The sequence below is a fragment of the Metopolophium dirhodum genome, chromosome 8 (genome assembly GCF_019925205.1).
Source record: "Metopolophium dirhodum isolate CAU chromosome 8, ASM1992520v1, whole genome shotgun sequence".
NCBI lineage: Eukaryota > Metazoa > Arthropoda > Insecta > Hemiptera > Aphididae > Metopolophium > Metopolophium dirhodum.
Window position 1 is genome coordinate 11,257,238 of NC_083567.1, and position 27,862 is coordinate 11,285,099.

Here is a 27,862-nt window from a genome sequence, read left to right on the forward strand (position 1 = left end):
CCTGAGAAAGTAGGTAGCCTGTATGCCTGCTTTGTAAAGGTTTTTTATAACACTTATTTCTTGGAAAATTTTAATTGCAATCAAAGTTTTAGCATCTTATTTAAATTTCATCGGATCTTTAAGTTTATTTTCTTTAAATTATTGTCACGGTACTTTAATAATGTACGTCTTGCATACCATGTACAATTATACTATGGTGTAAGTTCATTATTATAAATATTTTAAAATAATATAATATAATTGCATAATTAAGAAATTTCACCTACCGTATTATAAATTATGCAATAAATTACTATTATGTCAGTGTAAATATATAATAATATCATAAAATATATTTATAGCAATATAGTCTAAGATACCGTCTCTGCTCAGAATAGTTTTTCGTAGCAATGGTTGAATTCAAAATTAACACACCTATTACAGCGCATACTCAATGACCAGGCACACTCGACAACTATTATAAGGGTGTACCTACTAGTAGAGTGCTTACCTACTTTCCACCTTTTTAAAATCATATGCTTGTTTCATACTTCAATTTGATTTTATTTTAGTTTTTATTTTCCTATTGTATGTGTGTTTATAAATTAAGCTACCTATATAACATCAATGTTAATTGTGATTTTAATATTGAGTTTATACTAAATAATATTATCCCTTAACTATACCCGACGTGTACTTTTATAACATAGGTCATTCAGTCTACTAATACTAATTGTATGTTAGTAAAAATACACGAATAATGATCAAACATATTTTATGTTTATTTATCATAGGATTAAAAAAATCAACAGACGTTTTAACAAAATAAATTAAGTTATTACAGATATATAAAAAAAAAATGGAGAAGTTAATTATTATATCAACGTCCCCAACAGACAGAAATCAAAATAAACATTAAATTATCGATGGAAAAAAAATTCACTTTGTACAATTCTACAAACCTAATTATGAGTCAAATATTTAAGGGTACCTTAAACGAAATACAGTTTAAGACAAGCTGTAAAAAATAAATTGAAAACAAATTTACTATGAGATCTGACAGATGCTCCAAGTCGGGTTGGTGTGTAGTTAGGTAGAATAATTCCTGTATTTCAGTCACGTGTATTTTTATCATATTGTAGTCCTTTATTCCATATGTTATTAGTTAAAACTACTACTTTTGTTGGGATAAAATAAAATGACACAGCCCAAAATATAGTTGGTTTTGTATGAGACGTATATTCGATGAGTTTAAAAAACGATAATTTATACATTTTGTATTTTTAGTTACATCTAATATGAATAGGTACATATTAGATTTTTAGTAACTTTACTCTTGAAATTTAACATTATAAAATATAAATTTCAAATAATATTAATAAAATATAATAATATAGGTATACCTATGAGTTTAATTAATTAATAGCTGTTTTCTTAAATTTAGTACAAAAAATAATTATGATCTTGAATTGAAATTTTAAAACCTATGTATATTTTATGTTGTGTAATATATTATATTTAATTTATATATGTTTTCATTGTGATTGAAATATGCACTACAATAGGTATATAATAAAAAATATTTTATTTTTATTAATACCATTAATCAACTCTAATAATATGACGTAATGCGACCGTACCTACCTATAATAGTATAATGTTCTTGGCTGATGTGACGTGCCACGTGCAATTTATTGTATATTTTAATGGTGTTTGTAGGGTCGTTTGAAATAAATTTTTGGAGCAGTATTTTATTAGAATTATGTACTGTGGCTCGGCGCGGCGCAGTGACTGAAATCAATTACGCGACGTGATTGAGAGTAAGCAACGGCCGCTGCCTCTAGTTCTTGGGTGGGTGACCACCCAGGTTTGTATAGCACAAAAAACTTGCCACACATACACGTATTCCTAACCAACTATACCAACCGTTCCAACTCTACTGTACCAACCCTACCAACCTACAGGCTCATGACCTCAGTCGTCGAAGCGTTAAAACCTAAAAATAAAAAAAAATAAAAAAATTATGTGTTACAGGTCCTTTTATCGTATTATATTTTCTAACTTAGGAATTTCTAACAAAATACTAATGTGTGTGTTTCGTCCCCGCAATTAATTGAAAAGTAAAATCTATCTGATCTCATAATGCATTATGAAACACGCTTTGTTATTGAAATCTCTTTCTCCATTTTTGGCAACAGTTATTTTTTTTGTAGATATAAAAAAATTTAATTTATACTTAAGTTTACAGTTTCTACGAAAAAAACCTAATGTACACATGACCAATTTATTTTATTTATAATAAGCACTTAGTAGTGTTAAATTAATCACATGTTCAAAATGATATATGAATATGTCGTCACAGAAAATTAACGAGCCAATTACACTGAAATATATCCATTTGATTTTCAATTTTTTCATTTCGGTTTGAATATTAAGTTTCAAAATCCTAAACTATTTTCTTACGATGTGATATATCAAATAAACAATTAAACCATATACACTAATATTGGTATTTTCATCGTCGCTTGGATAATGAATGCTATTTCTGTATCATTGTAATATTGTTTATTATTATCTACCTAATGTTGCTAAATTATTTCGTGAATTATTTATTGAAATAAATTTATCACAGGCTATTGAAATATTATCAATCAACTCAAAACGTAAATTATTCATATTTGATTTTAATAATTATTCACAATATAATATATTTTTATACAATTATTATCCTTTTTATTTCTAAAAAACTCTGTGAATTTATCACGTATTCGACTTAGGTATATACAATATTGAAACGTATTATTTACATAAAATATATTTAAAAGCATGAAAACATTTTAAACTGAAATTTTGAGAAGGTGCGACGTGCGTAATTATCACGTAATATTATTTCGTTAAGATTATTTATTTTTTTATGTCATCAAGATGTCTGAATACAATATTAATTACATTTCAATTTTATTGTTTTAATTTCTAAATTGCATCAGTCGCCGAAATATGGTATCGGCATTACATTTCCATAATTTATCTACACGGTTATAAGGCGTATTTTGGTGATAATATTATCCAATTTTAAGTGTCATAAATATTCTGATGCTGTAAGGACGTTAGGTTTTAAATGTTATTACCCACGGTTTTTCATCTCAACCACGAGCGGTTATCTTTTAGATCTATGAAAGTACGTAATACGTTATAAGAAAACCGTTTCCACTTTCCAGTTTTATAGAAGAAGGGACTTCAAACACATTTACATTACATTAAACGAGTGTGGATAAAGTAACATCCAAGGTGCATTACAATTGATTAATATTAACAGGGGCAGTCATGAAAGAGGTAAAATATATTCCCTTAATTTTGAGAACGGCTTTTATGAGTAGTGTTCAGCTAAACAGAAAAAATTGTTTTTGAGATAAAAACCACCAATTTACAGTGTTGTAGTACGCTGTTGTTTCTCCGCATAATTACAAGTTCAGTGGTATCTCGTCAAGAGTATGATTATTATTTACGATAACGTAAACGTTGGACCTTTTGCGTGAGCCAATTTTTCTAAACATTTTCAACATATATGTGATAAAAAATAAACAGTAATAGTGATAACTTATTAATAAGACAGTCTGATAGTCTTAATTTGTTCAATGATATTATTAATAAGCATAGTGGAAAAAATATCATTTGATTTTAGACATTATATTTACACTTTGATAATCAGAACTCATAGACAAAAATATATTATATTCTTATACATTTTTATCTTGATGGTTAAAAACTTTAAAATTTCCCTAACTTAGAGTTGGTCATAAATACATCATAACGTAGGTTCCCATTAGCCACGTGTTACAATATAAATATTAAATATATTATACTACTCAAATAAACATAGACGTTGTTAAATACTGTCTTGTATGCATTTTAGATTTACAGTGAAACTTCTCCTAACGGAAACCTCCAAAAAACGGACAGTTTCTCGGGAATCAACCACAAACTTTCTACAAATTGAACCCTCTGAAACAGGGCACCTCCGAATAGCGGAACAATTACAGGAACGGAGTGTGTACGGTATTCACTGTAATTACTTGTACAATAAATTATTATAATAAACAAATAGTTTTCTATGATCACTGCAGCTATCGAAAGTTATTTTTAAAAATGATAAATTAAAAAAAAAAAAAGTTTAATTAAGAAATTTTATGTTGGGGTCATGCCTTTGTTTATTATTGCATTACTTCAGTTATACCATATTAGACATTTTTTTTTTGCCAAAATATCAACCCGTGAAACATGTATTAAAAAATGTGAGGGAAAAATGGAAAACTCCTAATTGAAGACTCTGAAACTTAGGACAATTCTTCTAATCAAGCTTTCCACCAAAATTATTATTTATATAGGTACACTAATTTGAGCTGTTACGATGTATGACATTCACATTTTGGTTCAGCTTAATTATTAAATTTAAACTTATTTAAATATTTATAATCAATATTTCTTTGACTTACAACAATTTTACCCCCTTTTAATGTGTGTCAGCTATAGAACGCTTCACAACTACTTAAATATTCAAACTCTATCAATACTGGCTCCTCACTATCAGGTTTCCATATACAAATTACAAAGTTTGAGCACCTACCTATAAGTATACACTTATAACCACTCTCATTCGGTATTTATAAATATCGCAATACGGTTCACGATCATCCGTCTTGTCATCACGAAGAAAATGTCAAGGAATATTCATACTTAATCTTTAACTCTAAGTAAATATATGCTCAATCATATTATTATTGAAGTAATTTCAGTAGAATTGCCCCATTCATCGTGCCACCATGTCTATACATGATGTATACTTTATTTTCTACGCTATCAAGTATTTTATTGCACAGATATTATGAATTTTCAATTTTAATAAATTGAAGAAACAAATCAACTGAGTTTATACATATATAATATGATTCCACATGGTAGTATTTATTAAAAAATAAAAGCCTTAGACTTTAGAACATGAAATGAATAAATTAAGCTTAAAGTATAATACATGAATTCGTATGATATTCCAAATTATAATACACTGACCTGATATCAATAATTTGGTGAATGGGTAGTCGACATGTTTAAATTAAATATTCCACATGCTCTTTCACGAAGCTAGAACAAACAAAAATACATTTTGGTTAGTAAACTTCATTATGATAAATTAATTAATGACATATTACGCGAATGGTTTCTGGTTTTTAATCATTCAAACAACATGACTTAGATGTACTTAATTTATTGATTCAGAAATCTCTTTAAATATTTCAATAAAATTACTATTTACATCTTAAGCTATATTATAATGGATATTGGAAGAGTTATTACAATTTCGGTGAGCAAAATTAGCTTAGCGCCATAATATCAAATTATTTTCAACATTTAATAAGAATTATTAAAAAAAAATATTAGATTTATGTTACAGTCTATGCGATGCGCATATTTTTCTTCTTGATTATTTTTATTACAATATAACAATATAATTTTTGGAGTAACAATTATATTTTATTTTATCGGAAAATACAATTTACAACAGAAAATTAAATCATAAAATATTAAAACATATTATAGAACCTTAATATTGTAGATAAACTTTATTTCCGCCTATTTTGTTTTCCGTCTGAAAACGTGTAATTAGCATAATAATTATTTTAATAAAGTTGAACCTAACAATTAATAAATTGATTGTAGTATGCTTTAGCTTAAAATATTGTATAATTATAAATGAGCAGAGAACTTGTACAGCAAGTCTTTAAAATATTTGTTAATTGGCAAACTTAAATTAATACTAATTTTTGTTTTTATGTTCAGTTTATTTTTAAACCAAAAACCACAGAATTGAATAAATTATTAAAATAATATTTAATATTATAAAATATGTCCAGTCATAATATTTAAAAAAAATAATGAATTAGAGAAGAGGTTACTGACGAAAATAACCACACGCAGTGTAGTTAAAATGTAGGTACCTAACTATAATGTTTAGTCATACAAATTACAAATCAATATTTTTATAGTTTCTAGTTTTTAGCATTGGAAATTCCAACTATGATATTATATTAAAACGCACATGACTATACTTTTTGTAGATTTCTTTAGTGGTTTACTTGTATTTGTAATATTATATACATAATATAAAAAATGGTAATGCCCAATGAAAACGAAGACGAAGTATATGAATGGTCGGATTTAAGTCCATGCCCTGGAGACATATTGTTATTGGTGGGCCACCCCTTCTACCCCCAGAAGATAAGAAAAAATGACACTCTAGATTTTATTTTCCTTTGACATTTTTGACTAAACATATTTCACAGATCCCATTTACTGTTCATATACACAGAATGCTTCTACAATTTCTAAGCCTATAGTGTGCACCAGAAACGTAAATCACATTTGCATTTATTCAACAAATAGGTAGATTGTGAAAATACATTATTTATATCATTGACAATGAACACATATAATAGAGTCATATTATAAAGTTATATTATACTCATATTATGAGTCTCAACTGATACGACACTTAAATATTATGTATTTTATTTTGTGAAAAAATAGATCGACGTTATTTAGCATTGATATAAATATATAATTATATAATGATGTATTGAAGTTGTAAATACTTGTCAGTTATTTAATCAACTTTTAAAACACATTTTTTTTTAACACCAAATTCAATAAATCTCATGATTTTCTTATAATAATTCTTGCAATAATATAATATGGCTTAGGTTTAATGTAAACAATAAAAAGAAAGATCGGAGAAATGTGTATACATAATATATCAAATTAAGCTATTGTAGTCAGTGTGATTAAAAAAATGTTCTAGTTCCACGTTGTTAAAAAAACACTGATTTACGTAACACAGCCTTAAGATTACACCCTTAACAATTGGTATTGCCGGGTCTTTTATTTGATGTGATTTATTTGTAAAATATAACAATTGTATTCATTATGTCATTGAGCAATGTATATAAATACAAAATATGAAATTCACTCATCCTTAAATATAAAGGTGGTCGGTTGCCAACTGTTTTATTTAATATCGTATTTCTACAATTATTACGATGCAGTGATGCGTTTTGAATAACAAAAACTGATTTGATATGATTATCTTGAAGTAAACTGGATTTTAATGAGATAAAAAGAAACCGTCTTTATCCTTTAAAAATTTAAGTCATAATATACGTATGTTTTATCATACACTCTGAATTTTCACACATTTTTAACATTAAAAACGACCTTATTAAATCATACTATACATTTTATACAAATAGGCTATATTTATAGTTAAAATTAATGATATATATAATAAATCACTAAAAATAAATTACGGCGTGCCCAAATCGCAATGAACTCTGTACTAAAAGGTTCATTTTATTTATTATATATATCAATGGATTTCTTAGTGTTAATGTTGATGCTAATAAACTATGTTTCAAAGATAAAACTGTTACAAGAATAAATATTTATAAATTATACACCAAAAACTAATGAAGTTTTTGAAACCATAAATGCATAGTTTAATAATAGTCTCCTAAAATTAAATTTTACTAAATCTACACATATTATTTTTAATATTCAAAATACAAATCCAAATACTGAGTGGAAGTTATACATACTTATAGTTTGTTCTGATCTGGCTAATTTAAGAAATTCTTACCTCCAACACAAGTTTTTGCTTAAAAGAGGTGAGGAAACTTATTATTATAAATATTATTTAAAAAAAATTCTATTGTTATAAAATATAGAACTTCTAAAAATATATACATTCAAATTATATATTGTATAATTCAAATTTAAACAAATAAAAAACCCAGTAAAACTTGAATCCATTAAAAAAATGCTTAATTGTAGTATAATATAGGTACTGACCGTACATATTATATCATAAATCAGATAATATATAATTAACCATATAAATATTTTATATTTATCCGTTTAATTTTATGGGTTAAGTATTGCATTCATTACAATAATTTCTAGGGGGGAGGAAGCATATATTATTATATACTCTCCGAGAATATGCTAATTTATTGATTTCGTAAGCTGCAAGAAATCGTACACGCGTAAATCATACGATATTACAAATAAAATTATAAACCAGATCGATCGAAGTATCGGGCCATATAACCATCTCATCACCGTCATCGCGCGTATTTCCTCGTGAGGGTAAACATCATTTCACCGTTCAGGTCGTCGATGATGACTTGGATGGTTATAGAACTTAGAAACGAATATATTAATATTGTGCACACACACGACGTTTACTACACTGTACGAAAGGCGTAAGTAACTACGACAAATAACAAAACAACGTAGGAAAGCTCACTCTGCAACCACATTAAATTCCCCGCTGTTTCTAAATGTATTTTAATACAACCCAATAAACTATAATTATTGTTCGACGTACGAATTGAAACGAATTCGGCACCACTTTTATATTTTTGTACCAAATACCAATGTTTTTATCATTGGGCAGTGTGAATCTATGATAAATGCTCAAATGTTGATATTTTTTCGATACTGGCTAGTGACTAGTAGGTACTTTGAATGGGGAACCACCGTAAAATCTTAACAAAAACAATCCTTAAAACGTCGATATTACAGTAAATAGTCTACGGACTATTATATAAATGGCTTAATATCAACGATTGTAACCATATGCTCTGGTAACACAACGGCGATACATACACTTGTGTAAAAAAACCTAAAACACGAAATCAGTTACATAATATTATTATAACGGTACATACAATGTAGAAAACTATAAACGATAACGGCAGGCTATAATTTAGGGATAGAGGTATCCTTTGCCTGAACGAAAATCCGATTAAAACGTTTAAAAACAAACTCAATCTATGAGAACAACGATATTTCTTCGTGTCTGGAAACAGTGCTTTCAAAGTGCTATTATAATAAAATTGAATGTCAATTATAACTGCTTGTAAGCAATTAATCGGCACTCGATATTGCCTATACATCTATATTACAAGACAGTTAAATAGCGGAGAAACACGCGTCATACCATAATGGTATAGGTATACATTGTGTTGTAAGTGTACTATACTATACTGAAACGTGCAGTAATTAGATTTCCGAAGGGCTCATTTATTGTTTTATAAATTATTATTGTTTTGAATTATTATTATTATTATTATTATTATTATTATTATTATTATTATAACCATTATCATAATCATCATCATTGTCGTCGTCGTCGTCATATCGAATGCTGCAGTTTATTTGTAATCGATGTTCACCCCCGTCGAATTAAAATGTAAGGACACGTAATTTGATGACGACGTTATAATTTAATATCACGATGTGCGTGGTTTAAACTGCTGTTGAAAAATTGAAAATTTCCAACTATTCGCGTCGTAGCGGTACTCTAACAATATAACATAATGGATATTTTGAACGGCTTTGAATTCTTAAACGTTTAGACTGGGTACAAAAAAATACGCTGTTTTTTCAATGCAAATTGGTTTTTATTCAGACACCTATTTGGTATTGAACACACGGGTCGGGCTATCAAATCAAATGGATAAGAACTAATTGGCTTAGGGATTCTCGGCGGCGGCGGGTCGTGCGATGGGAAAATAAAAATTCCTCCGCTTTGTCATCCCCCGTTTAAAGGGCGGTGGTGGTGTTGGGGAAAGGAGACGCGAAGACGATGTGACATAGATAACATTGAGTGGATTTTTTTTTTATTTATTCCGCTCGTTTTGCTCGCAGTTTGTTGTGCGGTCGGTGGGGTTGGTATCGCAGTGGGGGTGGTTAGGGGTGACGCATGGGTGGAGGTGATGGTCGGTGGGGCGAGGGTGACGGCTGCACAGTCGTGCACACGCCGTAATCCTCTCAGGCTCATTATTACGTCGGCGAATTTAAATTAAAAATATATTATAGAGATCCTGGATGCGCGCATTGCTAAGTACACTCGGTCGAAAATCCTCCACACCTCTTTGCATTTATAATAATATTATAATTTTGATGTAAACCCTTTGTTGACCGTAAAGAGATTTACGCGAGTGGATTTCGGTTAGTGCGCGCGCACGATACGTCGTAGTCGTAGGTAGCTATAGGTTCTTATAGGTATACCTTCTATTATATACATAAGCGCCAACGCTGATATAATAATAATATTATATATAATAGTGATAATAATATAATATATTATACACTATCGATTACTTCATTAGTGCATATTTGGCGTGCTGTGTGTGTTTACATCCGGTGAATGGCTAACGGATATCGGCTAACCGTTTTCTTCAGGAAGGTGCGGCGGGTTTTTGTTGGTCGGAAACTATTGCCAAATGGAAATTCGTCGAGGGTATACATTCGCCGTGTACACAGTAAGTCGGTAGGTGCGTCGTATAACATAGCGTGTTATTATACTTCTGGCGTTTTTCGTTTTCTTTTCTATTTTTCGCGTATCTTGCAGGTAAAATGTTATTATTATGCCAACAGAAATAACGCCCCATGCACATATTATACATTTTTATAACATACTGTTAACCGTACCATAGTCGTGGTATTCGCGTAGTTTTTATCGATAGCAATAATCCAGCTAATATATTAACATCGTCGGACACCGTCTTATTTTTTCAATAAAAGAGAATATGAGATAAAATTCTAGTCAGATTCATTGCGGGTACTTTATTTTATTAAACACACTGTGTTAACATAATTCCATTTATACGGAGTCTCGTAAAAATAAATAAGAATAACGAGGAACAAAATATATCTTGCAAAAACACTATTATTATTATTATAGAGATGTGAAAAAAAATGAAAACTTTTAATTAACACAATTGTTCAATTTAAGATTTAAATTCTGTACTTTATAATATCATCTTGAGTTCACTGCTAATCAAATATTATTTGTTATACTTATTTTATTTATAACTTTTATAACATTTTCTCGCTATATTTATAGCTTTTCCGTTTTAAATGAAACACATGGAATTTAAAATTTAAATAGTTCCCCCAATTTACTTTTAGTCAAATCTATTTGGAATAAAACATATATTTTTAAATTTTAAACAATTTAATTGTAATCAATTTTGAAATAGTACCTATATAGAAAAAAAGCTCACGAATAGGGATATTGTTGAATGTCAGGTAACAGTAATTTAGATTTTTGCTGTCACTGTTGTGTTCGTTAAAAAAATATGTAAATGGTTATAACAACTTTAAACCTTTTTTTCTTTATTTCTCTTGACGTTTACATAATATTGAATATGAACATGAATAATATATACATTGGTCTACTCATAATATATCGAATAATTTATACTTGAATATTTTTGGATTTGATAAGAATTAAACTACTTCAAGAAAGCAAACGTACATCAATTACAAATAAACGTTTGTGGCTCATTTTATTACATTACCTACAGATATTTGGTAGTTAATTAAATTTAAAAAAATCAATTTGGTTACTGTAATGATAACAAAAAAGATAAACCAGAAATATTGAAATGTATGGTTGAACTAAAAACGAATAAATTAAATGTGCATTTTCAAATGTGGAATGATGCGTATAACATATTTTATTGTACATTGTTTGGACTAGAATTTGTAATAAAATAAAGCAGACAATTTACAAACCATTCATAAGTTAACATATGAAATAAATAAATAATACTCATTTTAATGAACTATAAATAAATGGCGAAAAAACATCAACTTAATACGCCCGATGGTCAATGATGATGGGGTAGGCATGTGGGCAACATTAACAAGATATATGTTGTAAAACATGCTTAATGTGCTATTTAAACATTGAATACTAACCTCAAAATCAAATTCGACGAGAAGTAAATGGCCACGATAAATATGAACTTAGATTAATGTTATTCATTATAACTGATTATCTTGTATTTATAGATAATAATAATAATATTTGCTTACTAACATTTAGTTTTAGGATTAACGTTCACGATCATTTTTGTTTCTATTCAAGTCGATAAGACGTATTAAGATATCAAAATATTCAATATTGTACCTATATCGTATTAATCATCGCTGTATAAATATATTAACGGGGTATGACTCAAGTAATATTGTTAATGGCATTATTCGACATCGCGTTCGAATACGATTTGAATTGTATAGTATTTACGTACTATTTCTCCACGAAGTCTGTGGAAATAATAAATTATAATAACGCCACGAATCACAATGACGTGAAAATATTAAAATATTAAAAATAAAACACATAATTTTAGTAAGGAGAATTTTTTCGTATAGGTATGCAGCAACTTAAATATTGTAAATATTTTAATATGTAAAAACTTAAAAAAATATATTACATCGGAACAAATATTATTATGTGACAATATTATAAGTTATACAGCTTATGAATTAATTGATTAATTTAATGAATTTAAATTAAAATGTAAAACAGTTTATTACAGCGATATAAATAATATAATACTTACCATAAAATATCATATTATGATAATATACTTTTTGTTAGTTATATTGTGTATAACTCATATATTTTCTAATTAAAAATTATAGTTAACATTGTTATCATAATTCATAAGTTGTACAAAAACCCCCTATTATATTCTTAAAATGTAGATGAATTCCTTGTTGCACAAATAGAATAAAATATGTAACTGAACTGCATGACTATTTTTTTTTAAGTTATATAATTATAAGTATTTGCTTTATTTCGGTTTAATTTTTATAAACAAATGTCATGGCTTTTTTATTCATTTTTTTTATTGAAATCTCCATAAATCTTCTTTACGTGGCATTGCAGATGAATGTTAACAGCTAAAAATCTCGTTTCCGTTAAAATGAAAAAACAAATCATTTTGTTACAAGTACACGTGCGTTTGGTGGTGTCACGTAACTCGTGATATATATTTTGGAACCTGGTGATTTAAAGGCCGTTAAAAATAAAGATCTAGTGCGCAGTTATATATTATTATAAAATATCTACCTACCTAGTATTATTATGTATTGTGTTTTCGGTTAAAATTTGAAACGACGGGGATTTGAGCTTCACTGACATAGATAAAATACGATTTAGTCATATATTATGATATTGGCTGATGATAATTTATAGTCTAGTTGTATGAATAACACACACACACATAATATTATATATACATAATATGACAATACATCTAAATTATCCGATTGGAATCCGATACCTACATTAAGATGACGTGACCTACGTTTATCACGGAAAAAATGTAAGTGTTGATGAAATATACTATTGTATAAACACGAACACACGAATAATACAACACCATAATATAGAAGATCCGTTCACGTAGAACCGAGACAATAAAACATAGTAAAAGTACACTTAAAACGTCGAGAAACTGTTGTATTCAAAGTGACCTATCGGTGGGCTTTGGACCCTCTGGATAATATATGTGTGGTGTATGTGTGTGTGTGTGTGTGTGTGTGTGTGTGTGTGTGTGTGGATACCGTGTGACTGTGTGAGCGTATATTATAAAGTAGAACTACTTTGGCAGTACGAACGACTAGGTTAGGTTTTTCCTTTTTTTTTTTTTATCCATTGAACGAAGATTGAATACATTTGGGAATCTTTTCAAATAAACACGCGGTTACCGGATCAAGTAAAATAAACGTCTTTTTGACTTTTGAAAAAGAACGATTGCGTATGTGGAATGTACAGCAGATACCCAACTGTGGTATTTTTTTATTATTTGGCGGATCTTCGTATAGATAGTGTAGTTAGATATCGTGGTTTTGTGGCTGTGCACATCAACAAAATTATAATAATATATGTATATATCTTATAAGTACTATCAATAAACACACCGATAGAATTTCGTTAAACTATCATTTAAATTATTATCATTAACGGTGCGATGAAAAGCCAAACTAAGAGCGATCGAGGTGTCGACCTTTGATACCTATAGCTATCCACTAAGCACAGACGATAGAAATTACAGTTTCATAATTAATTCAGTAGTAAGCGGTACGTGTGTGTGCGTGTGTATTCGTTTCGAGGAACATTTTCACTTAAACTACCCCCGCCACTCAGCATTAATTTATTTGCAACAATTGTTTTTAACAAACGAGTAGGTAACGATATGGTCGACCACCTCGTAAGTAGGGTAGAAAAAATTAAATAATAGCCCGAGATGAATTCGCGTTTTAAGCACAATATTCAATTCATATGGATGTGCGTACATTTTTTTTTGTCCATATTCACGGACCGAATACAATTATACATATTAAAAATAGAATGTACGATATATCATTGAAGTGACCGTTTCATTATTAAAGTCTGCTATTTGTACCGCATTGCCGGCAAAATTCACCCACACACAAGTAAGCACATTGGTGGTCAATGCCCAACGGGGCGAGGGCAGGATATAAAAACACTTTGTGTCTGCCTCTGCGTGCATATTATAATATGCAAATAATATAATATGACAAGAAGACGATAATCTATCACTACTCGAGTGAAAGTTATGAATGACCAAAATATTATAATGTACCTAATCAAAATCAATAATAAATATATCACCTTCTATAATACTATTTTATTACTTACTTGCTTTTAGATTCTAAGCGATGAATGAGTATTGGTTTTAAAATTATAAGTGTTTTTTTAAGCTATTTCGTAGCTTTTATCACGGGTTGGCGTGGTGACTGAAAAGAATTTTTCGTAACGAAAAATCGTGGCCGTGAGATGCTGCGTTATCATTTTTTTTTTTGTTATTTACAGTCTAACCAGTTGTCTAAGCAAAAAAAGTCTCAAGTAAAATATTACTGTACAGTGTGTATCTACAAATTATCAGCAAAAAAACTCATTTTGTAATTTTCTTTTCGGACGTTGCGCTCAAAAAGTGAAACTAGAATTAATGTCATACAAAAATAAATAAGGTTAGTTATAATTACATGATACATAACTACAAAATTGCTATGTAATAGCTTTACCGCGGCAGTCCCCGAGTGCCTCAGACTTTTTTATTGTGTCCGACGCCATCCTTTGGAGCAGTAAAATGCTTGAATTTTGGGGGAGCCAAAAGTAAAAAAATTCAAAATACGATATTTAAAATAACGATGCTGGGGGGGGGGGGGACAAAAATGTTATGCAATACCAGTTTTTGACAAAATCGATTTTTGTTGTTTTTTTTGTAATTCAAAAATTAATAACTTTAGTCAGTGCTTGGGACATTGATGTATATATATATACGGGACAATATTATCACCGAATATATTAATGTTTAATTTGTTTGGCTAAGGCTTGAAAATATAATAAAAAGTTCCTTATAAAATGATTTTACTGAATTCTAAATTCCTAAAAAAATTTGTATTCATAGATAGGGGATTTGAAGTTAAAATGTATTTGGACAAAATTCGATATTTTAATGAAGAATTATTATGGTTATAGTTATTTTGTTGTAATTTAAAAAGATTATTGTAGGCGACTTGACATTTTTACATATATTATGTAAATATTATTATATATTATTATACTTTATATACATAATGACATTTTCGAAATATTAAATTTTCTAAATTTAGATACATTCAAGCCATTGTTTATTTATACCGAGAACCTATTCTCGCCACCCTATGGTAAGTCTGGTATAATGACACAAAAGTTAACTATAATGATAATATACAATTAGTATAATTTATACTAATATAATAGTTATTAATGATAAAATAATTACGAGATGTTTTAGGTAACAATTAAGTTAACCTACCGTATTACTAATATTAAAATAAATTACTACTGTAGCAATATAAATAATAATTATATAGCCATATAGGTAGGTAGAAAAATAAACTTAATAATGTAGGCTGACAGATCTTCTCGGCTCAGAATATTGTTTTTCTTTTACAATGATTTATCATTGAATTCAAATTTAACACATCCATTACAGTGACCTACTCAATTACGAGGTACACTTGACACCTACAACAACAGTACAGCACAGCAGCACCTACTTGCCCTATGTTTGTCTTCTCTGCTTTGTTTATCTTTAACACAATTAATCATGAAAAATGTGACGAGCTCAAAAAAACATTGTGTTTAATATTATTCTGTCGCGTTGTATCAGTTAAATTATTATAATCAACCTAAGTGTATACAGTTATAACTCGTTCGACGATCACGTTTGTTCTTTAATTGTTTTAAGAACATTACACGATACGAGTATAATATTTAAGGAATAACATCTCTCTATTAAAAATATAATATAATAAAATCAGGAAATAAAATAGGTAGTATCAATTAATCCGATAACCTACGTGAATGACGAATTTTATTTTGGAAGTAATCATATTAACGAACGAGTTTATCATTCGAAAACGAAAACAATATTCACGTTGAAAATCGTCGACGACACTTGGCGTGGTGAACTCACACCAATAATTATTATATCGATAATACAATTAAATATCACGTTTACCGAAAACGTAAAAGCCCGGAGCACCGAACTTCGATTTTAAATCAACCGAATCAAGTGTGCAAGACACGCTGTTATTTGTCTTAGAGTTTATGTTTTGAGAAGGCCATTTTTGTTTTCCTCACTTCAAATGACATTGACTTATATAACTCTTTATAATTACGCGAGTACTTTAATTACTAAATTAAAGATTTAAAACATCCAGATACATAATATTATATTATACACGTCATATACGATCGTTTTATGTTCTTTTTTAATAATACCTTTCCTCCGATTACCAAAATATATTCATTTTCAACTGTCTATTTTGTTCCTAATTTTTACACTCAAAACACATTTTGTTTTATTCATACTTCATATTATTATGACACAGTTTATAGGTAAATTAACTAATCAAAATAATTATCATTTAATAATTTAGATACTTCTATAAGACGGTCGATAACATTAATGGTTATAATAATTATTATTATATATTATATATATTATTCACTATATTAATTATTCAATTATTAATGACATCGAAGTTTGTCAAAACACTCATTTGTACCGGAGAAAAACGCATTTCGTGGCTTACACACTAGGTATAATATTATCGTGTATGGTTGAAGAATTTCTCGTTTATTTTTATTTTCAAACTTTCCTACAATGTGAGTAAATTGCAGAAGTTTGTATTATTATTAAATCCATACTGAATTCAGAAAATTATAATATTTTGAAAATATCATCATTGCGTTAACACGCTGAAATAATCAGGATAATCAATCGGGTTCCCCTTAGATTACGTTCATACATTATTTAAAGCAATTAAACTATACCAAATACTATATTATTCGAAAATATTAAACGAACTTTAAATAATTTCCACAAGTTCTCGATTTTTTTTCATCGACAATACTCTGAAAACCAAATAATAAACTTGTAATTCGTATAATTTCTTATAAAATAAAATATACGATTTTGCATTGATGTTCGGAATTGACAATATGGTAATCGGTTTGAAATAACCAAAATTATATATTATTTTATTTTGAAAAAGAAATTATTAGGCTGTAGCGTTGTAGTAGTACCGCAATTAACTATTAACTTCAAATAGTGTTCCTCTTTATAGAGATAATGAACTGATTAAAATTCAAAAGTTGATAATTTATCATTAGTTCTGTATGAATAATACTTTGAAATGTTCTGTTTGGTCATGTTTTGTATCCGAAACAAAACACTCGACATCTTGAATTTTCAACGGCAAAACATAAGTAATTTTTTTTATTTTTGTACAACGGATTTATAATAAATTGTCTACGGACATACTTCCAGCTTGATAAAAATATTGACTCATGATATTGTAATCCGTATGACCATATAATATTATATAATGACCATATCAATATAATATTATATGACCTATTACTATTTGTATTTATTTTTTTCTAAGAGCTGATTGTCAAAATTAAAATGAATAAAGCTGGAAATCTGTTAAAACATGTTTATGTTATATTTCAATTGATAATGATATGCAGTGATTTTATAATGTGTTGAAACATATTCAACCTAAAAGAAACATTGCCAAATATGTTATACCTACTCCGAAAGACACTTGAACACAAAAACCCGAGTGTTATGTTTTGCATCCTAAAAAACACATTTCCAAATTATGCAAATTTCACATGTTGTATAAACATTGCAAAATAATATTATGTTATTATCTGTACAGTGTATTATCAGTTGTAGAATGCAGGATTTAAATTTTTTTTTACTGTAACGATAAAATTACAATGTTCTTATGGATTCAAAAAAATTAAATGAATAGTCGTAAAAGGACTAAAAATTTTTTGACTTTAGTATCACAATCACTGGGCAAACATATAGTTACAAGGAAAATAAATTGGAAATATTATTTTTCTCGGAGTTGTTGTACAATTCAGTCCCAGATATAGAATTGTATTAATTACCAAATTTTGTCCGATAATAAACCTAATATTAAGTCCATATTTTTTTTTGGCAATAAATAATCTAAAATGTAATATTTTGGGTACTGGCTGCCTTTAGTCTGTGAAATAGAAAGACAATATTTTTATAATGTTTGAACTCAACTCGGAGTTTAATTTACCGTCACATTTAGGCGTGCATTTGGGACCACATTATGACACAACTGTAATACGTCCATATTATATAAATATTATTAAAACATATTATTTTTAAAACAAATATAACAGTATGTAGGTATAATACCATACTATTTTTTTTTTTTTTTTATTGGGTAACCCGCGACAACATAGGCCATTGGGTGTGGGGGAGAGCACTGTAGGTTTTTAAATGGGGTAGGTTGGTACACGTGTGTGTTGTGTTTTGGCAGAATTTCTAATGGGGCACTCGTAGGTTTCTGCCATGCCCCGGGTGGGGAGATGGCGGCACTTGTTCTCCGGAAACCGTGACTTGCCCGAAGAAAAATGCCGCCTGCGGCCGAGGTATCGAACTCGGGTCGGCTGCGTCGTAGCTGACGCTTTAGTCCACTTAGCTACTCCGTCCCCCACCATACTATTATTATATTATCTAGATGTATTTTTTATAAGTTGGATCAACTTTTAGATTCCTTTGATAAAGTTCTACTCGATGTTTTTCTTGAAGAAATATATACCTATTTACTACTAAAATTTAAATTGTTTAGAACGCTACTGATGTAGAAGAAATCCAATTATATCTTATAACAAGTTAATAAACTTAACTAGCTCCTGTTTACGTCATTGTTTGTTAAAGAATTATTAATATTTTTTTTTTCAATTTTCTTTATTTATGTACTATTCTTGTACGTTATATTATATAATATGTTTTACTATAATTATTATATAGTGTATTATATACTATAGTATATTATGTCAATTTTATGAGAAAATAAATAACTTGATATGTTAGAGGTAAGATATTATTATTATGAAAATACGTCATCTAGGATGTGCGTTTATTCATCTTAAAATAGTTATTACAGTTTTCTGCAATCAACAAACAAATTAAAAACCTATTGCATTTACCTATTCGACCGTTTTTACCGACTCACTCAGAATAATTTACTCACTATTTACGTTTAAAAAATGTCTGCAATATAATACATAATATTATGTTCGATTATTATAAAAATAAACATAATTATAATTAAAAAATAAACTATAGAAAAACTAAAATTAATGGATTTTTAATGATCATTTTTTTAATTCAGTTTTACTGATAATGGGTCATTGAATGCAAACATAATAATATGAATACCTACTTGAAATTAAACATGAAAATAGCATTACTTTAATAAAATAAAATTTGATTAATATTTCACTGAGTTTGATTATTTTAAAAAAAAATGGCAGTATTTTAAAATAAACTATGGTCGATTACAGGTATTATATTCACGAGTGGTAAATGTTAAATTGTGAATTCGATTCGTATACGTACAGGTGAAATTATTGCGATTGAGATACAAACTAGCGATACCGTTTGCCAATGATTTATAGTTGGGTCCAATAGTTTTTGTTTTGATAAAATTCTTAAAATTCGTTTTACGGCGTGACTTTTAGATTCAAAGATTTCCCTAATTTAACATGTACAAATAACATAGTAATATGGTACATATAATAGGTTGGATTCAGTGAAATAGGACAGTTGCACGAGTTACCAATATCAATCCGTTGGGTTAGGATAATCATCTTATGGATATAAAACGTCACGTTGGCACGACTTTTGATACTATAATAATATGCATTAATCTAAGTATTATGCGATGTAAAAAACAATTATTTTTTTTAAAGATAACAATTAGTGATAATTAGTTTTAGTATTTCTTTTTTTTTGTGCTGCATAATAAAATATTTATATTTTAACGACCTTGTTAAACGAATTAAATAGGGTTAACACCACCCATTTCTTTAACAATTTAACTTATTACGAAAAATAGAATATCATTCAGTAAAATAAAAGCAAAAAATTATTTTAATCCTTTTATTTTTGAACGAATAGGTTTATCATTAAAAAATAACTGTTACCCTGGGATTAATGTGTTGGATTAATTATTTAGTTTGAAAGCTGTTAAAAAAAATACAGAATTAATTAACAAAATGTGTAACTTTTAGAATAAATTGGTTATTTATAGTATTATGATGATACCGAGTTACCAAGTAAATACAATTTAGCAAATTAATACTTTCAAAATTATTTATAATCGTACCTAAGTGTTTATTTTTTTTTTGAACTTTTCCTTCTATTTCATAAATATATTTTGATACTTATAAAAGAACATAAAACTTATATTGTTTGATATTGAAAAATATGTAATTTCAGGCATAAATAAATACTGATATTATATTGTGCTAAAAACTTGTAACCAACATACTATAATATTTTCAATTTAATATAAAAAAGTCATTTTGTTATGAAATTATTTTTTTTTTTATTGAGAAGATTATATTATACCTTCATAATCTATTCAACATAATAAGCGTATGTGTAGAGATAAGTATTTACTTTGTATTACAACGTTTATGTGGATATATTTGGTTATTTAATATTTTAGTCTAAAAGTTCACAGACCCAATTCTAAAACGGTGTGGTGAGTTTTTTGGTCATTGTTCTGACAAAAAATGTTTCAATTTGAGTATTATGATGATTTTTGGATTGAAGAGTGTGGCTGCAGCGATATAGTGACTGGTAGTTTTTTCAACAGTATGAGTATGACATTTTGTGCACAGAGTGTTTGTTTTGTAATATAGTATACAAGGGTTATATTTTGTAATATTATGACCGAAAGTTTTGGTTTAAAAAGTTTGAATATTAGATAGAATCTTTTTTTTATGAACCCCCTCACTTATCTACTGACTACCATACTGATCTAAGTAAAAGCTTGAAAATATTTGGTCATGTGCGAACAAGAAGTGTTGAAGACTTGGACAGCAGAATGCAAAGTAAGTGTTTTCAATAATTAGTCAATGCAATAATCTCCTCTCACGTAGACGAGGATTTCAAGTGGGTCTATTATACTTATTAAACACTAGACAGTATTTTGTTTTTGTAAAATTTGGAGTTTGTATATTGTCGTTAAAAATTACATTAGCGCAGATTCTTTGTTTTGAGTAGAATACTATGTGTACAGATTGTGGCTCATTAACAATTGTAATGCACCATTAAGAACAAACCATTAGAAAGTGTACAACAGCAATATCTAGATAGTTGTGTAGGTAAATATTGTCTTATCGTTTACATAGCCTGCAACGAGGGTGATATTAAAAGTTGGTTGTGCTGAGCAGTGGATAGGTACTATTATAATTAATAGAAAGCCAAAATTGCTTCAGGAGTGGCACCAGTTTGAATGGGAGCTACTTGACAGATATCGGATTCAACCACCATGTACAGCAAATGTGAGCTAATAATATGATGAGAGTTGAAACTGTTAAGTTAAGCTTAACCGGTTCGGTTTGGGTTTCAAGATTGGGTTTAATTCATTTTATGAGCATCATTGATTTAAATATTTGTTTTGATTTTTTCAATTTGAACAGATAATATAAATAAGTATATTATGATATTATGCATACCTACTCAAAATTATCCGAGCAAAAATTATAAAAGATTATTCACACAATTTCGGTTTACTTGGCGTAAGAGGCCCATACAAATAAGCATAAAACTGTATGGAAAAATAAAATCAAACCATTTCAACACGACTTCATAGGAAAAAACCATCAAGATTCGCATTATATATTTTAAAAAACTACCCAATGTATGATAATTTAATATATATACCTATTTTAATGTTATTGCTGATTCTTAAAGCTTAAAATAAAGTTTTTAAAATATTAATCCTACCTACATAAAGCCTTTAGTTTTAAAATAAAGAACGATTATCAAAATCTATTTATAACACAAAGCGCAAGGTTAGATTAGGTTCTTTACTAAAAATTCGTTGGTTTTGACATACTTAATACAATATGGTGGTAAGTATGTATATATCACCTGTTTTAGATGCTATTAACTTAGATTTTGTATTATTTTTTTAAGGGTTAAAAAATAATACTTGACTAAAAATTTAAATAAAACAACATAACATATAGGTAGGTACTAAATTAGAAAAAAATATTATAGGAAAAAAATATCACACAAATATTTTCGATTTTTTTTATTAAGCTCGTATGATAATTAACCTTTAAGTATGACGTGCATAAGAATATATGACTATTATTTTAAATTTGAATAAGTTAATAATTGTAATTGTCATTGTTTGGAATGAAATGTATTCAATCTCACTGATCGTTATATACACTCTGTGAAACGTATTAAATAAATAAAACATATTAAACGTATTCAGGATAAAAACAATATGATACCAGACTATAATACATTGAACATAAATACTAATATTATTTTTTATACGATAGTAACTGTCTAACTATCATCTATCATCTATGTATAACTATTATACTCATGAAACGGCCTTACAGTCTACATCATTTCTATATTATTTTAATTGTAAGTCCTTCAAAACGTAAATGTTAATTAATCATAATGAGTCTAACCACATCGAAAACATATTATTGGTGTTTAAAAAATGTTGAATGCCACAAAAATATACTGAGTACTCATACATTTCATTCGGATATATTTTAGTAGTTACGCAAAACTACATAATATTATTATGTTATAATAATATTATGACTATTATGTAATAAATTATCGTGTACGACTATTACGAATATAATAAAACAAAATAGTGATTGTTTTCGTCTAGATGAATAATCGACGATTAACTAAATCTAAAAGTGGTCGTAAACCGATTCAATCAAAAACTAAAAGATTAATGTGTGTGTATATAATGTAATAAGTTATGAACAAAACAACAAAAATTAAAGTGCATTATAACATTCCACCAAACAATATATTATTAATCCACTGTTGGAGTTAATGAGGCTATGGAATAACGATAATTTTGTGAAGAATGTCCAATAATAATCTAACCACTAAGTCAAGAGTAAATTCCGTAAATAACAAAATATTGATTTCGATAATAAATTATAATATCACCTATATGGGTAGAAAAATTAACAGATCACGGATAACGCACATTTATCAAATTATGACAACGTGAACGGAAGAAGAAAGGAGTGCATTTAAACTTTGGTAATTATTTTCTTCAAACTAGCTGAGCGACAATGGAAAACTCCATAATTGTGGTGAAATAAAAATAAAAGTTTGAAACTCTACTAATTTATTGTACTCTGGAAGAAGTTATTGATTTGAACTTAATCAAATTTGAATATGAATATATAGTTAGTAGTTTTCAGTGAAAATCAAAAAAAAAAAAAATTAAGGAAAAGTATTACCTAATAAAATAAAATAATGTGCTTATCGGTGGCGATGGCAACGGTGAAAAATATAATAATATTATGTACAAAATCTTTTCCAAATAAAATACGAGGTTGAAATGCAATTATTGTGTGTCTCAATTTTTTTCGTATGTTATCGACCATGATTCTAATCAGTATCACATAATATTGAAAGTTCGTATCAGTCGATTTAAACAAAAATTATATTTATAAAAAAAAAAATACGTATGCACTAATATGTGCTTGAACTGATTTCGTATTAAATAAAATGTAGCATGCTACTTGATATTTTTCTTCTGCAAGGACAATTGAAGATTCATTGATAATATGTTACTTGCTATTGTTATAGCCGAGAAACAAAAAATGTTAACACAAAACACAAGACGGAAAACATCAAATAAAAATAAACAATAATGAAAATAATATCACTGATGTACACAGTTTCTAACAATTGGTTAGGTACATCCTTTTATATATATATATATATAAAAAGGGATAAAAAAAAAACTGTTGGGTCCGTGAAATTAGGTATGCAGAATCGGTCAGCAAAAATAAAGTTGTATCCAGAAATTATTCAAGTATCGAGTTCTTTTTCGTGTATAAATTACAGCAAAGCTTTAAATAATTGTTGTTTTATCGCTGTATAATATATATATTTTGTAATCGTATAAAATACACGACTTAAGTTTCACATGCATATTGATACTCGTTTAATCTCAGGAGATTTTATTCTTCTCTCTTCTACGAACAAATACACGGAAATAATAATATGTCCGGACGAGGGCCATGAGGGTAAAGATTTCGTCTGCCAGAAAGATTTTTTTTTTCCAAAATATTAGCGTTGTTATGTCAATGTAATATAATATTATTATATTATACTACACAGTACACAACTAGAAAACGAAATTCGCAATCACAGTAATCGACACCGTCATTGGCAATACAATAAATGATAATATTATTAAGTCGTTTATCTGCAGCGCAAGAACACTGTGGTATAATAAAAATAATAATAATATTATTAATAGTAAGTTTGTTGCGGTGTGCGCCTACAAAGAGGTTAAATAATATCGTTTTAACGACCGCTATTTTGGTGACGTCGACGCCGCCCTTCGATACGGTCCTACACCCGCGAGTGGCTTATTTTTTTTCCACGTTCGTCTGCTAAATTTATTTCTCGACATGAAAAAAAATAAAACACGTGATGGTGGTGGTGGGTGCAACGGAAGCTCTTTCACCGGTATAAAGTATAAGTCTCAGTACGGGTGTGTGTGATTGTGTGTGTCTCTCTCTCACACACTCTCTCACTCCCTCATCCCCCCCCCTCGATCTTGCTCTACGCCACCGTCTCCTCCTCTCCACCTCGTCGTTTCCCCTCCTATCGTTCAAACCACCTCTCTCGGGCGGTCGCTATTTTATGACAAACGCTCACTGGTCTCGTCGATGGCACGACAGTGGTGGTGGAACTTTTACCGACGATTTCGTGTAAGAATAGTTTCCATTCATCACTCCGTCCATCACACGTCCGCGACACACGTGCAAGCGACTTGATTATTGTCTCCGAAGACCCATGGTCGCCACCGGTATTATGCCTGATTGTTTGTTTTTTTACACCGTCGTCGCGCCACTCCCATCGATCGTCGACGCCACTCTTTTTTTTCTTTTTATTTTTTCGAACCGAACCTCTATATAGCTGTTAGAAATAAGTCATTCGACAACAGCGTACGAATACCAGTATAATATCATTCAACACGATTTCAAAAATAAAACGTCAACAACACAACAGATAAGTAATTCGTAGGTAGGATATTACAATAGTAATATTATATTGACTATTGCTGTAAATCTGACCTATGACTATGTGCCCAGACGGTATATTTATTTTATATTATTATTTGTGCCAAAAAGTCAGGTACACGAAACGTACTAAAAAAACTTGCTGCCCCGATATTGTCTCAAATTTTTCACGAGAGTAGGCGACATTGTGACAAATATGTTTTCAATAATATGCGACTTTTTTATTTATCCAAAAGTAGTCCTGGTTTTTGTTGTAATAATCATGCACAGCTTAGTACGTGTATAGTACCTAAATATTATAATAACATGTTCGAGTTCTATTCAATGATTTACAATAAAATTACCATAATTACATTTTCAGAGCGTATAACGCTTTTCCAGACTTAATGCGAAGATATAATCGTATATTATTCTTTGTATGAAATTGTTGTCGGATTTTAAAGTTACAAGGATATAATAATCGTAGCTATAGGAGCGTGACGAGTAGTTGTACTACATTAGTTATAATTATTGAGGATGGTCTCAAGTGACGTAGTTCATCTAGAAGGGTGTACGTAATTAATTATGTTATTCATAAGTTCAAAAAGGTGTTCGTTTCGTTGACCACACCGGACGACGAGACACGCAGACTACTACAAACAACTGCTGCGAATCGTTTAAATTGTACGTTTAACATCACAGCGTATTTACTATACCACCGTTCATCTTACCGTGACTGCGGTATAATACACAACAAAGTTCACACGCCCGAGTAGGTTGATTTCTGGCCGAATGTCGAGTCAAAGTTAAACCGAACTACCGTGCGTCGGTGGTTGATCCGGAACGTGGTTGGGCGAGGAAGGGACAAAGGGCGATGGCCGGGTATTTTTGGTGTATATCACGCCGCCCCGGCCACCGATATAAGCCAGACTTATAATACTAGACGCGAGAACAAGTCGACTTAACCGAAGTAAACAAATAAATAAATAAATAATAATAAAGAAAAACGGACAAATCCGCCGTCACGACGTCCCTAGCTCCGTCTCGACTCTGACCCGGATCAGTACAATACGGTGTGTATACACTATATACACATTTACACACGCGATGCTATGTCGCGTATGGTTTGTTTTTCTCAAAACGATTTCGACCGTAGTCTGCTGGTGACGACGATGTGTATAATATGACAAGACGCGTAATAACTATTATTATATTACTATAGAATGTAATAAACACTGACGGCTGACCGATGGTGTACGTCCGGTGTCGATGATTATCGTTCGATATGTCAAGATGTAATAATATAATATGAATTATTATTAATAATTTATAATGTGTGTACCGCAGTGACATGCCGTGGTATTTAGCGTGTTATTAAATTATAACATTATGTCGCGAGCCGTGCCGAGGGATCACCTAACTTAACCGGTAACCGCGATCGGTCCCTGCACACGCTCGCCTGGCCTGACGTGTTAAAAGTTATGCCCCGGTGCCTTCGGGTCGGCTTATGAAGAAACTACTCTTGCCCTCCACCTCGCCAATCAACATTTTAAGCCCTTTTAATTAATCCCGAAATTCAATATCAATTATTTAAGTTCATCATGTTTAAATTTAATCACATCTCACGGGGGCAAACCGCAAAGAAAATCACGTCATAGTTGACACAATATCCGATATTTATAATAATATATTATGTATATATTTATTACCTATTATACACAGGTAACCTACCTACCTACTATATATGCTAATAAACCTTTACATTGTAATGAAGAAAATCCGTGCAATATCATAAGCATAACATCTTGGTTCACGTTGAACGGTGGTATACACCGTACATATTATGCATATCAATAAAACCATTATTTTTTATACCATGTTTTATTAAAGGAACAGCTACAAAAAACAATACAAAAAAATGTATATACCTATTGGTATTGGTTATTTACCATTATTATTTCAGACGCATTTTGACATCGCGTGTAACCCAGTGTTATATTTTTCAAATTACCAGTCTATATTGACATTTTTCACGATACTCAATGGGGTTATATTTCAACAATTTTAGATTTTGTTTCCAATGTTTGGAAAAAAAAAATGTTCTCTAGAGAATTTATACATGTTAGCGTATGAAAAAAAAACATTTGGCGATTTCTGGCAAAATAAACTTTTGTGCGATTGCCAAAGCTATTTGTTTTCGAATTTACTATGAAATTGCACTAAAAAATAAATATGAACTTTTGTATATAATAGAATGAATAATAATATGATGCAATTTGTTCGAAGATTAATACCTTAAATTACTTA

The 27,862-nt window shown here is 29.2% G+C and overlaps 1 protein-coding gene across 1 annotated transcript in view; it reads right to left on the reverse strand.

The window, feature by feature from the left end:
• Positions 1-27,862, reverse strand: part of LOC132951060 (FMRFamide receptor) — a 141,453-nt gene that overhangs the window by 105,305 nt on the left and 8,286 nt on the right. Inside the window, exon 2 of the mRNA XM_061022754.1 lies at positions 5,047-5,118. The gene's annotated coding sequence lies outside the window, so the exon portion shown is untranslated. The remainder of the gene's footprint in view (positions 1-5,046; positions 5,119-27,862) is intronic.